The sequence below is a fragment of the Nyctereutes procyonoides genome, unplaced genomic scaffold, assembly GCF_905146905.1.
Source record: "Nyctereutes procyonoides isolate TBG_1078 unplaced genomic scaffold, NYPRO_anot_genome, whole genome shotgun sequence".
Lineage (NCBI taxonomy): Eukaryota > Metazoa > Chordata > Mammalia > Carnivora > Canidae > Nyctereutes > Nyctereutes procyonoides.
In genome coordinates, this window is record NW_026575020.1 from 13,139,966 (window position 1) to 13,156,083 (window position 16,118).

Consider the following 16,118-nt stretch of genomic DNA (forward strand, 5'->3'; position numbering starts at 1 on the left):
TCTTGCCCCCTTTTCTGCTTATTTCCCCCTCTCACTCCCTCTTCCTTTCCCACTCCCCTCCTCCCCCTCTCTCAGTCTGTCAACCTCCTTCCTCAACAAAGATTTCAGGCAGGATGATGAACGCTGTAGAATTATAGCACCAATGTCCCTGTTAGCCTCACAATTGAAACAGGCACTTGAAAGATTTCAGGAGAGATCTCTTTGCCTCTCTGGGACTCCTTTTCTCTGCCTGTGAAATCGGAGGCTATATGGATAACTACAAAATGACAGAGTTGAAAAGGTTCTTAAAAGCCAGAAGAGCCTGAACGAATATTGATGTAGTAGCCACATACCACTAGTATCTCTTTCGATCAAATTTGTGTACACCTCTATGTAGCGCTTTTTACTTGCTCTTTTTAGAATTATATTTGATTGGCACATTTGAGTTTCAGTCAGACCTGGAGCTCTCTACCCACACCACCCTCTCTTCTTGGGGAGACATGCAAACCACGTATTCCAAAGGTGGGGGGGAGAGTTGAGTCTATCTGGTCCTCTAAATAAGGATATCTCAGCAATTCAAAGCAGAAGTATGAGATGGTCTCTCTGCAGTCCAGCTTAGGCAGATGGTGTAGTCTCATTAGTCATTGCACCAGTGCCCCCAGTAGCTTCTCTCACCTCAGTCTCTATCAATTTGGAGATGTTTGGAGGAATATCTGATCAAAATTCCTCTCTGAATGGTGTCTGATCTCATTTCCTCCCTCCTGTGAAAAGTAATGACATGAAAACAAGCTTTCATGAGTGCCTATCTCCAGAGTCCAAACTATAAGGTCTACAATGCTTGGAGAACACTGACTTAATAGAAAGATTTAAATACCTCCTCCTTAATTAGGCAAAGAAAGGTCATTTTTCAAAACTGTGCCCCTGCCTCTTAAAAGCAGTTATTTCCAGTTTGCAAATAAGAGTCTGGGTCATTTCAGCCCATCCCATCCTAAGAAATAACCAGAACCAAGAAAACAGTATTGAGACTGTCAATAATTTCTGAGGGGAAAAATGTCTCTAGAAGAATGTCACTGGAGCATCTCAAGGATCGGTGTGTAATTTGGTCCCATGTATGTCTCTTCAGAATCTGTTCTTGGTCTTCCTAAACTGCTTGTCTGATTTTCCCTCTCTAAGGGCCTTGGATGGATGTTTTAACTCATTAATTGACTGAACATATGGGATTCTCCTATTTTGAGTGTATTCATTCTCACAGCACCAGAGGAAACTCCTATGATTGGGGAGTGTCTGCTTGACATGACCAGCAATGTCCAAGTAGGGCAGATCAATTCAGGTCAAGACCTTGTCAATGGACATGGGCTATCCTACTGTATAGAACTGACCTTCTGATGCCTGGATATGTACTAGCCCAAAGCACATTCTCCCCAAAGCCTGATGTTATTCCAACTAACTGAAGCTTGGCTTCATCTAGCTGGGCTGACCTGGACACTGGACAGCTGCCTGTTACAGTGGCCTTGGGTAGCCTTCTTGCCCAACTTGGCCTAAAATCCTTTGCTGCAGGGCTTGAAACTCAATAGCAGGGCCAGCAGACAGCCTTGCCACCCAGCATGCTACTGGCTCTTCCCGCAGACCATCCAGAAGTTCTCCAGTGCTCTTTCGAAGCAAGCATGGGCTATAGCTTCTGACTCTTGGTTCAGAGGCAATGGTTGAACTTTGCTAGCCTGTTTACCTATTTCTCTGAAATATCTTTTTAGTGCCAAATACTTGCCTTGAAAATTAATTGGCAAATGATCCTAATTTAACAAAGAATTAGCAGGAAATTGGCTTAAGAGAAGGGCACTTAATCCACTAAACTACTGGAATTCTCCTACAGTTTGTGACAAATTCTTTATCTCCTTTAGAGCTGCTGCCAGTACTTTTTGCTTCATTTCACTAGGATGCAGGAGAGCCAACCAGGTGGCATCTCAGAAGGAGCGTGTTGCGGAGAACGTACGTTGCTAAGTAGTGAGCATCATTTGTACCTCCCTGGTTTTCCTTTTCATCACTGGCATGGAAATCACAGTGCCTTCCAAAGAGGCAGAGGCTGAGTCAGATTCTTGCAAGGATAAAGTAAAACTTGGTTTCCTGGGGAGTACAGCCGAACTGACTCAGAGGCTGAGGATCTAATATTCACAGGAGGAATAACAAACCAAATTTCAGTACTCTTGATCTTGTACCATCTTAGGGCTGCCTTCCAGGGAACAGAGGTAATGTGATCAAAAGCAACATGTGGTCTCATCTATATAGAGTGTGGCTCTGAGAAGCTAAGGACCGTGCCTGGGGGAAATAGACTTGCTCTGCCAGGGTGTGCCAGGTTCAGAAGGAGATCTTTCTGGGAGAAGTGGAGTGGCCACTTTTATTCTGTGTTTCTAGTGGGTCGCTAGGTGGTCCTGGGGAGGACAAGGGTGCAGACATAAACATCAGTATTTATGTTTTCCAGACCTTTCTTTTCCCTGTTCACCAAACCAGACAGTTTCTTGGTTAGCATCTGTAACCATTTCTAGCTAACATCCATATTCCCTTAAGCAACTGGAAAGCAAACCAAATAAATGTGGAATCTCTAAGCAAAGCAGAGTTTGATTAAAAAACAAAACAGAACAGAACAAAATCTCACCTAGCTAACCCTAGCGTGTTAGAAGAGACCACAGGAGGAAGGCACACTGCCTGGCCTGCTGAGTCAACCATAGGAAAGAGCTTCTCATGCTGAGAAGGCACCAACAGCCCCATTAAACAGGGTCATACTTTTCTCACCTACTCACTATAACTGTGATGGCCTCCAGGAGCAGCAGAATGACTGTCCCTAGTGAAGCATCACTCCTTGGTTTGTACCTTCATTCATGCATATGCCACCACCAGATGCAAAAACAAACCCAACAACGTTTTAGGTTTGAGATGTGTGGATTTGCGTGTGTGATTATTTGGGGTGGGGGGGGGTAAGTGGGCTTTAGGTGGGCAGGCAAGGGTCAGTGAGTTCTACGGTATTCTTCCAAGTAGACAGTGGTCTTATATGGGCAGGTAACAATAAGGCAGGTAACAAATTCAGTATAACACAGAGTGAGCCTCTGAGCCATGGTGACCGGGGAGCAGTGGGACAAGCAGCCACAAAGTGGTTGGAGGTGAGGTGACCCACCCCAAGGTGAGGTCAGAGGTCAGACGGCAATCTGCCAAGGACAGCACAGAAGAGATGTTCCCACCCAGAAGACTTCTGATCCCTTATCTAGAGTCTCTCCCTACTCTGAGATTTCATTACCATAACTACCTCCCTGGCACATTCTTAATGTTTAGTAAGTACTCGGCAGATGAATGAGTGAATTTGTTGGACCTTGAGCTCCTTGACGGTTAAGAGCTGGGCCTTATTCACCCCTTGTAGTCCTAGGGCCTTCAGCTGTCTCCAGGGCTCCAGGAAACAAGCTGAAAGCCTTTGTACTGGAAGCCCCCAAGCTCCCTTTTTAACATTCCAGGCAAAAACATCTTTTGGTGGTTTAGCCACCCAGCAGGTTCTCTCAGCAAGGGGAGCATCATAGGCGTACTCAGTTGTCTTTTTCTTAAACTCTGGGCTTTGTTTTCTGCTTTAATTAGCAAATTGCTGGTCCTCCTCCCCACCATGAGACCTTATGTACTCAGGGAACAAAAATTTGTTTTGTTATCAGCTCAAAAGGCAAAATAGCTGTATAGAAAAACCAAATAATGCCTTCCCAAAGCAAACAGAAGAATTGGCTTCTGGGTCAGCTGTGTTTGGGGTTATCTGTGGCTGTTTCCCTTCCTCTGGTGGCACCCATAATCATAAAGAGAATGCCTGATTGCCTCTGGAAACCGAGTGATTGATCTACAGCACTGTGGGCCAGACACCACTGCCTGAAGGGAGGCTAGAGACAGGGGAAGCCAGAAGCCGACTTCAAGATTCTTGGGCCACAGGCCACACCGTAATTCAGGTCATCACACTTTGCCAAGGAAGCTTATCAAAGAAGAAAGCAGGCTGACATTTTCTGGCCCTCTGGTCCGCTCACAGAATGCGAGGTTGGAAGTTAGCCTGGCTTTCTCCATCCTAGGGAGAGATAGAAGAAGTCTGAGAATTTGATTCTTTGACAGTACAGAATACGCAGCCTAGCACAGCATTATGTATGCTGTTTTGCTAAAGCAAGACACAAAACAAGACCCAAAGAATTGCAAACTGGAGTGAGGGCCTGACATGGTTGTATTATGACTGTGTCATTCAGGGACAGCCCAAGTCTGGCAGAAATATTCGGCCACAGAGCTCAACCCATTAATTTAAATGAAAATATTACTGAGCGAACACTGATTCTAAACTCCCTCTACTCCAATATGCTAAGAAACTTCCGGAAGCAGTGCACACTGCCCAAGCCTGAGCCATCAGGGGGCTGGGTAATTTTTCACAGGGCATTTTGGTGGGTGAATCTGGGAAAGCAATCACAGTTTTAGCAAGGGCATATAATCTTTCCAGCCGCAGGAGTGAAGCCCAATTCCTGGGACGGCTGCAGAAAATGACTAAGCTTGTTTGCAACCATCTCTAAAATTACATCAAGTAACAAAGAAGCCAATATCTCTTCCTGTTATTGATAGAGAGGAGATGATCGGAAAACATCGGGCTTCCTCTGGCTTTTATCTGTTAACGAACGATCACCCCTGGGACTTCAAATGCCACAGCCATTCCTTGGGAAACCCCCCTGTGTCATGATACGGAAGACCCAGTTTGAAATGGGCCCATTCTCCAGGTGACCTTTTCTCTGGTCACATCACCAATCCATCATTTCAGCAGAAAGGCAGCATGGCATGGAATTCTCTTTACAATAACATGGCAGAGGTTTCTTTCTCCGTAGGGTAAAGCTGTGGCAGATCCTCTTCTCCAGCTGTGTTCAGAGCCGCTCCCAGACCAGCAGTATCAGCATCACCTGGGATGGGTCAGTAGTTCCAGTAGTTCCAGACTACTTGCTCCTTGTTAGAAATGCAGATCCGGGATCCCTGGGTGGCGCAGCAGTTTGGCGCCTGCCTTTGGCCCAGGGCGCGATCCTGGAGACCCGGGATCGAATCCCACGTCAGGCTCCCGATGCACGGAGCCTGCTTCTCCCTCTGCCTCTCTCTCTCTCTCTCTCTCTCTCTCTCTCTCTCTCTCTCTCTGTGACTATCATAACTAAATTAAAATAAAAAAAAAGAAATGCATATCCTTGCCCCTACCCAGAATTCCTGACCTGAAAGCTGGGGTAGGGACCTGGTGGTCTGTTTTAACAAATGCTTCATTCCAATGCAGACTGGTGTTTGAGAACCACTACTCTATGCTCCATTAAGAAATGTGGGTCCCATCATGATATAAAGAAATCTCTCCTTATATATTTAGTATTATATATACACATTATATATTTAAGTAATGTCTATATAGTAACATATCCATATATATTTAGTAATATATACACATATTTTGTATATTTAGTTGTATGTATACATATATGTGTATAAGTATATATGTGTGTATATTAGTACTTAGTACCCCCATACACACACACACACACACACACACATTTAAAATCAGTACTTAAATTATGGATTTTAAAAATTCCATTTAATAGGATAGAAACTTTTATTGAAACCTCTGGCTAATTGATGTGATAACTCAGAGTGACTCATGGACTCCCTCCATGTGCTTGTGATCTCAGTACTATGGGTGATAAAACAATAACCCAGGAAACTGGGGTTTTCTTTAGGCTGATTTAAAATAAGCTATTATGAATCTGCTACCCTGGAAGATTCTCTAAAAACCGTGAAATGCTTGGTCTTCTTTGGCAGTTCTGTGAATATGATGAAGACAAGTTTAAATAAATATGAGATATCTTTCTAAAAGAAGCTGATTACAGCAGTGGTAAAGAACAGGCTTTGGAATCCAATAGATTTGGGTTTAAGTCCACCTCCATCCCTATCCACTAAGTGACATTGGGCAAGTGGTTTAACCTCTCTGATCCTCCATTTCTTTCTTCATTGGTAAAATGAGAAGAGTATAGTGCTGAACTCCTAGGGCCAATGTGAGGATTAGATAATGCAATATCTCTAGCATGTTTGGCAAATATCATTGTTCAGGGAACATTTGATCTCATTATTACTATTATTTTACTGCATTCACCCCCAGTGAAGAGTACCAAAGTGCCCAGAGAGTCCTCACTAAGAAACGTAGCCTCACTGGATCTGTTTAAAATTCTTCTTCAGGGACAGTCTAAGACGATGAATGAGCAACCCCACAAAGAACTGAAGCTCATATGACAGAAATTGTATGAAAGAGACCAAGATAGCTAGATGTTTCTGTGAATGTTTGGGGAAAGTTCCGGGACGAGAAGCAAGGCACAGGCATGGGGTGAGGGGAATTTGTTGGCAGGGTGGAGGCTGCAGTGGATCATTGGCCTCTGAAGCTGTGTGGTGGCCGCAGTTTTCCTTTCTCATTGTTATGGCGTCTGGGCAGAGAGGAGCTCCGGAGCCAGACCTCTGAGGCTGTGTGTGGTGAGCCTGCAGGGGCTGGCAGTCGCTAAGGGCGGAAACCACTGTTTGGGAGCTGCTGGCGGTTTAACTGTTTCTGTTGCTCATTGCTGAGGATGAGAAAAAGGCAGGAGGGCCAGAGCATTCCACATTATGATGCTGTTCATGCTTAGAGCCTAGAGTGTCCATCAGAGGTTTCTTTGGAACCATGAGCTTATCAAGCAGGTTCTGGAATTAGATTTTTAGCTGGTTGCATATCAGACATCAGTCTCATGGACTCCTGTTTTGGTTCTCCTCTCCTCCTAAGAGCCATTTGGCCGATCTCAGATGTCAGTGATAACTGCCTATGAGAAACATGGCTTCCCAAGGCTTATGAGGTCCTTGCTGCACACCTGAATTGATTTACTCAGGACGTTCCTTTCAGTGGTGTGGGCAGTATTATCCTCTAAAACCCAAAGTAATGTTAGGAGTGTAAATGGTTCCTTTTTGTCTCACAGCCTTAGATGTGCTCCCATCTAAGTGTCAAAGCTAGAAGTACATCTTACTCACCTTAGCATTGTTTTCTTAAAAATATGACACCTTCCAATCGGTGGGTATGGGAGGAACTGTTCAACAACGGGGCATGGTTAATAAATCATGTAATAAAATATTATGCAGCCCTGAGAAAATATATTTTCCAATAACTGTAATTAATACTACTGATGGAATAAGAAGTGATCAAAACCTCACGGAGTTGTGGATCCCAGAGTGTGGTGCTGGGTTTAGAGTAGCAGCACCTTTAAACTTGGTAGAGATGCATATTCCCGGGCCTCACCCAGATCTGCTGAATCAGAGACTCAGGAATAAAGCCCACAGCAATGCATGTTTTAAAAGTCAGATGACTCTGGTATAAGTTAAAGTTTGAGAATCACTGATACAGAGCATGAATTCACATAAATATGTAAAATATACACACGTGGAAGAAAACACATAAAAAAGAAAGCTTTTCTCTGTGATAGGATTATGGATGCTTTTTGCTTTTCCTTCTTTATCTGTTGTTTTTTATATATTCTACTTTTTCTAAAATGAGCCTATCTTGCTTTTGCATTTAGAGAAAAAAGTAGGAGTGAAGTTATCAGATATTTGTCATACATGTATCATGTCAACTCACATCATATTAACATTTTCTTGAAGACTTACCTAGTCATGTACCTTCATGATTTCTTATTCTGACAAATCAACCTCCTGTATTTTCTCTGATAAATCTCCTCAGCCCTGCTACTTGTTACTGACTTCCCCGCCCTTTAAATCTTGAAGCTCCTGCTATTAATAATAAACAGCATTTTGCAAACTGTCAAGAGTCTCTATGCTTGGTTTGTCATAAGTGAGAAAATAGTTTTTTAAGCAGGATGTTTCTTCTCTATATTTAGAGGTTAATGTATTTTCATGCATTAGTAACAATTTTAGTTCTACATATATTTGTATGCACAGTTTACATTTTTTTTTAACAACTTGACCCTTCTAATCTCAGGGGTTCATTTAAAATTTACAAAGGAAGCAGATACAGTGGATTTGCACTTATAGTGGGGGGTTTAAGTTCTAAAATCAGCAAACAAAATAAATATCACGTATGGCCAAAGTTGCTCCATCTCATTAACACCAGCATAGACTGTTACTCCTCTAGCCCTAGAACTAGCTAATTACCTGAGTACTAGCTAAGATGGTTAGGGTCTGTGTTATGCAAAACCGTGCACCTTTCGTCTCTAAAATCCCTTTGCACTGTGAGATGCTCACATCATGAGAGGTTTTTAGAGTCAGAACTAACTGGAATAACAGGCTCCTCCTACCTTATACTCAGTTTCTAGGCAATGGTAGATGAAATGGCATGAGCAATCTATTTGGGAGAGTTTGTTTACTTTTGTTTCAGTTGATTGTTCATGACTGCACTTGCCTGAGTCAAAGGTGCATTTGGCATGATTTCCATGCATCTCTGCAATACCTCCTGTTGTGCCTGAGGCTTCCTTCTCTCGTCCCTGTCTCTCTCAGATGTGCTCCAGGCAGGAATGACTGACCTCTCCCCTGGTATTCCTATCTTTCCCAGCCTTTGAAATCTTATGCAGAAGCTGCCTTCTACACAAAGCTTTCCTAATCTCAGTAGAAAGTAATCCCTCCATGCTCTGAGCATCTCTGGGACATTTATCACTCTTTATTATGTTTACATTCAAATATGTCTTAGCTTGCCCAGGAGACTCTAGGGTTCTTGAAGGCAGAATCCAAGTGTCTTTAACACCAATCTTGGCTTTGCATCCTAGATCTGCCCTTTCTAGCCAGTCTTAGGTAAATTACTAAATCCCTCTGTGCCTCCCTCCTCCTCTGTAAAATGGAGATAGTCATAGTACTGACCTCTAAAAGTTCAAGTGAGCATGAAGTGAGGCACTGCTCGGTGAGTGACTATCACAGTATCAAGCATAGTGTAAACCCAATACATGTTAGCTGCTTTTTATTTCTGTTCTCCATTGTGATGGCAAAAGTACATTTGTGTTCCATAAGCATGTTTACTGAATATATGAGCATGTGAATGCTATACAAATCCATACACATCCTTCTGAATTCTCAGTGTTCCACTGGGAGTTTATACTTGCCATCTGTCTATAAATCCATTATAGAACTTAATGAACCAATGATTCTCTTTTATTCTCAAGGCAGGTGTAGGGTGTTTGTGGGTAAATTTTGTCTTCAGAAAGCTGCCACCAACCATCTCGTTTAAACCCCATGGAGCTCTGTGTTTTCATCCATGAAATGGGAATTATAATGCTGATCTGTGATTTTGCCTGGATATAAGGAGAACCCGAGGAGGACTAGGCCTTTAGGGAGAAATTTTATAAACAGGGACTGTTTTGGGTAATTTGAAGAATCAGAGCATGAGTTTGTAAATTAGCATATTTCAGTTACAGAGCTTCCAATCACATGGGACTCTAGATGTCGCTCAATGAGGGCATAGGGCAAACCCAGCTGCTTTTTGGGTTTGTCAAGCATCTCAAGTTATTTCTCAGGAGTTGGGGTTTGGCAAAGCCTGAAATCCACATTGCCAAGTCCTTCTTTCCCCCTTAATTTTTAAGCCCATGTGTATTTTAAGGGAAATTTAATCCGTATGTTTCTGTTTCCTTTACACTTAACTCATAAAAATGGTTTGTCAGAGCAATTTGATGTCCCAAAAATCTTTGGAGCCTTTATAATGATATTTTTTAACCTTTCCCCCCTCCTTAGACACAGGAAATTGCGTTTTTTAAAAGAAAATGAATCAAACTGAAAGTCTCAGGGTCAGTATTGATGGGTCAGACACAAGCTCAAGGAGCTATGCGGTTGCAAAAATGGCATCTTCTCTTGCTGCTTCTCTTGCTGCTCCTGCAGGGCTCAGAGGGCGAGAGAAAGATCAGTTTCAGAGGCAGATGCCAATGATTGGCAGTGCGTTGTGATAGAGCCCTCAGATATTTGATTGTTTGCCTGTCAGGCTGAGAGTCTCTCACTTAGCTGTACTCCTGAATTGGGAGGTCTGCTCCTTCGAATTTGGGTCCCTCCATCTGAGTCAAACCCTAGAGTTCAGCACCAGAAGTTCATGCACACAAGCAGTCTGAAAGAATTGAAACCACTAATCCTAAAACATGGTAATTGTTTTCTAATCTAGTTTTCTGCATCATCCCTAGAGAGAGAAAACAGAAGTCGGCATGTGTTAACAGCTATAGGAAGTGTTCTCACAAAGCTTTGTCGGGATGGCATTCTTCCAGAGCTACTGAGTTTGCTGTCCTGGAGAGGGTTCACATAATCGCCAGATATCCGCAACTCAGGCAGAAATTGGTGCTGCACCTCAGCCGTAAGAGGGACTATCTAGAGTTGTTTGACCTGCATCAGATCCAACTCTGTAGACATGCCACCTCTTCTACCATCAGTTGGAGTTAACCCTGGTCAGGCTCCTTTCTGGCAGCTGAATTGAATTGCCTCTTTCTAAATACTAGGGATCACAGAATCTCACCATGCATGGCATATAATAGTGTAGGACAGACCAACCATAATGGCTCAGTTTAATTCAAAATGCCCTAAAATGCTGGCTTATCCCATCCCGCTTTCACTATGGGGCATTAGAATTTGGTAATATAATGGCCCAAGCAGAGGCTTTCTTAAGTGGACTTTTCCCATCTCTCAAAACAAAGTTACAGATAAGAAGTCCCATCTGAGAATGCCCTGGTGGTTCTGCCATTTTTAAATGGGGATAGGATAGGTAGGGGCACCTGGATGGCTCAGTGGTTGAGCATCTACCTTTAGCTCAGGGAGTGATGCCAGGGTCCTAGGATTGAGTCCTGCATCAGTCTCCCCGCGAGGATCCTGTTTCTCCCTCTGCCTATGTCTCTGCCTCTCATGAATAAATATATTAAATCTTAGATAAACAAGCAAGCAAGCAAGCAAGTAAATAAATAAATAAATAAATAAATAAGGTCAAGTGCAGAAGAGCTGAACTCCTTAGATGATGAAGATTCAGAGCTTTGAAGGACCATTCTCTACACTAAGCTAGCTTATGATAGACGTGGAACAGTGAAATTCCAGCCCTGGGGGGCTAAATGAAGGGTAAATGGAAGGCATGGCTACAGAACACCAACAGCAAACCAGGGTATTGAAACTACATGTTGCTTTTATTTTGGGCTTTGGATGAGAATAGGAAACAACTGACAGGAAATGGCCAGTCGTAGAAATTCAGTGAGTCAGTGGGGACCGATGACTCTGAAGGTTTTATGTGATCAATTGAGAAATTGTAGGCAAGTGTGAGAGTCAGAAATCTAGCACTCTCCCACAGCCTAGGCAGTGGCAAATGCGTATAAATGTACTCTATAAACTGACTGCTTTGAGCCAGGCCCCAGGTCAAATGTTTATTTTACTCCATTGAATTTGCCTGATAACTTTATAAGCACAGTATCCTTATCCCCATTTTACAGATGAGGAAACCGGGCTCCTAAATGTACTTAGTGGAGGGATTAAGTAACTTGTCCAAATTTGTGATCAATAGAAGTGCTGAGTTTCAAACACAAATCCATCATATTCCAAAGACATGCTCCTTCTTTGAAAGAAAAACACCTTGTCTGATTACAAAAGTTATTGACATTAATAATAACCTGTTCACACATATAGAAAGAGAACAGAGTTAAAGTCCCTTATAATCCTACTTTCTCCCAAGATAACTATGTTAATAGCACAGAACATATATTTTTTCTATTTTTATGTATATATTACCAAACATAATTTCTATACACACAAAAAAAAAATAGAACTGTTCCAGAACTTGGTTCTAAATTTTTTTCTCGAATATCTTTCTGTGCCAACATACATTCTACAAGATCCTGTTTAATAGTTACAAGGTATTCCATTATAAGGATCATTATGGTACATTTAAATCTGTTGAATATTTTTATTCTGACTGTCGGCAAACAGAAGCACTACTGCAAGGAGGTGTGCACTACTCACATGTGATTGCGCATTTGCAGACTGGTAACTGTAGGATGTCTCAAGAATGGATTTGTTGTTGGGCAGCCCAGGTGGCTCAGTGGTCTAGCACCACCTTCAGCCCAGGGCGTGATCCTGGAGACCCGGGATCGAGTCCCACATCAGGCTCCCTGCATGGAGCCTGCTTCTCCCTCTGCCTGTCTCTGCCTCTCTCTTTCTCTGTCTGTGTCTCTCATGAATAAATAAATAAAACCTTTAAGAAAAAAAAAAGAATGGATTTCTTGGGTGAAAGAATTCACAACCCATACTCTGTCTACTATACAAGGCAACTTCTGGGATGCCTGGGTGGCTCAGCGATTGAGCATCTGCCTTTGGCTCAGGGCGTGATCCTGGAGTCCTCTCGCATCAGGGTCTCTCCATGGAGCCTGCTTCTCTGCCCCCTTCCTATGTCTCTGCCTCTCTGTGTCTCTCATGAATAAATAAATAAAATCTTTTTTTTAAAAAAAAGGCCACTTCCTTTGCTTTCTAGTTCCTTTGATTTCTGAGCAAGTTGGATACCAAATTTTCAGACAAGTAACTTTATATTCCCCTTGTATTTCATTGCTGGGGAATCTGAGAGCCAACAATTCCATTAGATTTGAGGAAACATCAACACAGTCCGACTCTGAGGTGAAATAGTTAGCAGATCTCTGCAAGTGTCCTCTTCTCCAGTATTACATTCAGGAGATTGATTTTTAATTTTGTGCAAAGCCCTGCACTAGATCCTGGTGAAGCAGTAAATCAGGTAGCATGCTCTCAGGCCACTATAAAACTGGCTTGTACAAAATCTGTCTGCTGCCCTGTACCAGATTGCTGCCATGCAGGTAGACCTAGCCATGGTGTGACCAGAACCACTCCTCCGGGCTCACTTCCACTTCCATGCCACGGAATCACTAAGGGAGGCACTCTGAAAGGAGATTAAAGACCAGGCTACCAAATGAGGCAGGCTATTTTCACAGTTGATCAACTTTTTTTTTAATTTTTTAAAGACTTTATTTATTTTATTGAGACACACACACACAGAGAGAGAGAGAGAGAGAGGCAGAGACACGGGCAGAGAGAAAAGCAGGCTCCATGCAGAGAGCCTGACATGGGACTTGATCCAGGGTCTCCAGGATCACGCCCTGGGCTGCAGGCGGCGCTAAACCGCTGAGCCACCGGGGCTGCCCCGATCAACTTTTTAATTAGACTTTTAATTTTGAAATAACTGTAGGTTCAAATGCTGTTATAAGAAATACCAGAATGAGATTCCATGTGCCCTTCACCCAGTTTCTCCCGATGATTCATCTTATAACAAGAATATCAACACCAGGTTATTGATACTAATACAGTACAGAAACAGAACATTTCTGTCACCACAAAGATCCTTCCTGTTGTCCTTTTGCAACCACACCCACTCCTTCCTTAACCCCTGACAACTGCTAATCTCTTCTCCATTTTTTATATTTTTGCGTATAAATGGAATAATACATTATGTAACCAAAAGATTGACTTTCTTACTTAGCAAAAAATTCCCTAGAAATTTATCCATGTCATTGTGTGTATCCGGAGTCTGTTCTGTATTATTGCTGAGTAGCATTCCATGTTGTGGATGTTTGTTTAACCATTCATCCATTGAAGGATATCTAGTTTGTTCCCAGTTTGGGGCTATTATAAATGAAGCTGCTATAGACATTCAAGTACATGGGCCAAAACTTGTTTCTCTGAGATGAATGTCTCATGGTGCAATTGCTGGAACATAGGCCAGTTGCATGTTGTTTTTTAAGAAACTCCCAGTTTTCCAGAGTGACTACTATTTTATGTTCCCACTGGCAATATGAGTTACCACTTTTGATGCATCCTCATCAGTACTCAATGTTGTCACTGTTTCTTTAGCCATTCTGGTAGGTTCATAGTGACATCTCATTGTGGTTTTAATATGCATGCCCCTGATGGCTAATGATGGTGAATATAATTTCATGTGCTTATGGCATATTTGCCATCTGTCTATCCTCTTTGGTAAAATCTCTCTTTCTAATCTCTTGCCCGTTTGAGAATTCTCTGTATACTTTAGATACCAGTTCTTTGTCAGATGTACAGTTTGCAAATATCTTTCCCCATTCTTCAGCTTGTCTTTTTATCCTTTCGCAAAGCAAAAGTTCATTTTGATGAAGTCCAGCTTATCAATTTTTCATTTCATGGAATGTGCTTTTGGCATTAAGTCTGAGAACTCTTGGCCTAGTCCTAGATCCTGAAGACTTTCTCCTGTGTGTTTTCTAGAAATGTTATAGTTTTTCATTTTACATTTAAGTTTATGATTCATTTTGAATTCATGTTTGTATCAGACGTGAAGCTTAAGATGTTTCTTTTCTTCTTTTTTTCTTTTTTGCCTATGGATGTTTAATTGCTTCAGCACTACTTGTTGAAAGGCTGTCTTTCCTCCATTGGATTATTTTCCACCTTTGTCAAAGGAATCCAGTTGGGCATATTTGTGTGGGTTAATTTCTAAATAATTTATTTTGTCCCATCAGTGTGTCTCTCCCTGTGCCAATTCCACATAGTGTGATCACTGCAGCTATATGATGAGTCTTGAAATAGAGTAGACTGGTCCTTCTACCTTAGTTTTCTTTTTCAGAATTGGAGGTAACCGAGCTCCTTTGCCTCCTACCTATATTTTAGAAAAATCTTTTCTATATCTACAAAAAGTCTTGCTGGGATTTTGGTGAGTGGGAATTGAATTAAAACTAGATGTCCACGGGGGATCCCTGGGTGGCTCAGTGGTTTAGTGCCTGCCTTTGGCCCAGGGCGTGATCCTGGAGTCCCGGGATCAAGTCCCACATCAGGCTCCCTGCATGGAGCCTGCTTCTCTCTCTGCCTGTGTCTCTGCCTCTCTCTCTGTGTCTCTCATGAATAAATAAATAAAATCTTTAAAAAAAAAAACTAGATGTCCATTTGGGGAGAACTGACATCTTTACTATGTTGCATCTTCTAATCCATGAACACAGTATGTCTCTCCATTTCTTAAGGGCTTTGATATTTATAATCAATGTTTTATATAGTCAGCATACAAATCTTATGCATGTTTTTTAGACTTATACCTAAGATTTCATTTTTGGAGCAAATTGTAAATGGTATTGCATTTTTAATTGCTAGTATACAGAAATACAAGTTTTGTATCTTCATTTTGTATCCTGTGTCCTTGTTGAATTCACTTATGTGTGCTAGGAGTCTTCTATAGACTCCTTGGTATTTTCTGTGTAGAAAATCATTTTGTTTGTGAAAAGGGACAGTTTCAGTTCTTCCTTGTATCTGTATCTTTTATTTCCTTTCCTTGCTCTACTATACTATAAGAACTCCCAGTACTGTGTGTATTAATCCTTCTTTAAACATTTGATACAGCTCTCCAGTGAAGATACAGAAAGCTCCATCTGGGCCTGGAAATTTCTTTTTTGGATGTTTTAAAATTATGAATTTAATTTCTCTAATAGTTAAAAGACTATTCAAGTGATCTGTTTCATATTGGCTGAGTTGTGGTAGTCTGTGTTTTTTTGAAAAAGGGGTCTACTTCATCTAAGGTGTCAAATTTATGTTTATAGAATTATTCGTCATATTTCCTTATTATCCTTTTAATATTTGTAATGATAGCCCCACTCTTAGTTCCTTCTATGACCTACACAAGTTACAGATAGTGTCAGAGGAAATATTAAAAGGCCACTCAATACATTTCCATTCAAAATTGAATTTAGATTTATGCAAAATTAACTTGTAGAAAGAGCTAAACCCTCAGAAAAATGATTCTGCAAGAAGCATCAGCCAGAGGTGTACTGAAAGGTGTATTTCAAAATTATCAAAAATTTATCTAATTATTACTATTACATGTAAAATACTCTTAGGTCCAATAATAATTGCATCAACAGAAAGATCCTCTGAAAATTAAAAATTATCAGAAAGTATCTATGATTTTTGCATTTTCCAAGAATAACTAACTGGTTTGCTTTCAACTATATCAGCTGAGAATGAGTTTACTAAAATTATAAATTCTGATGACAAAAAAAAAAAAAGAATTTCCAGAGAAGCAAGCTAGAAAAATGTTATGGCCAATCAAGATCACATTAGTAAAATGTTATTATATTAGATAA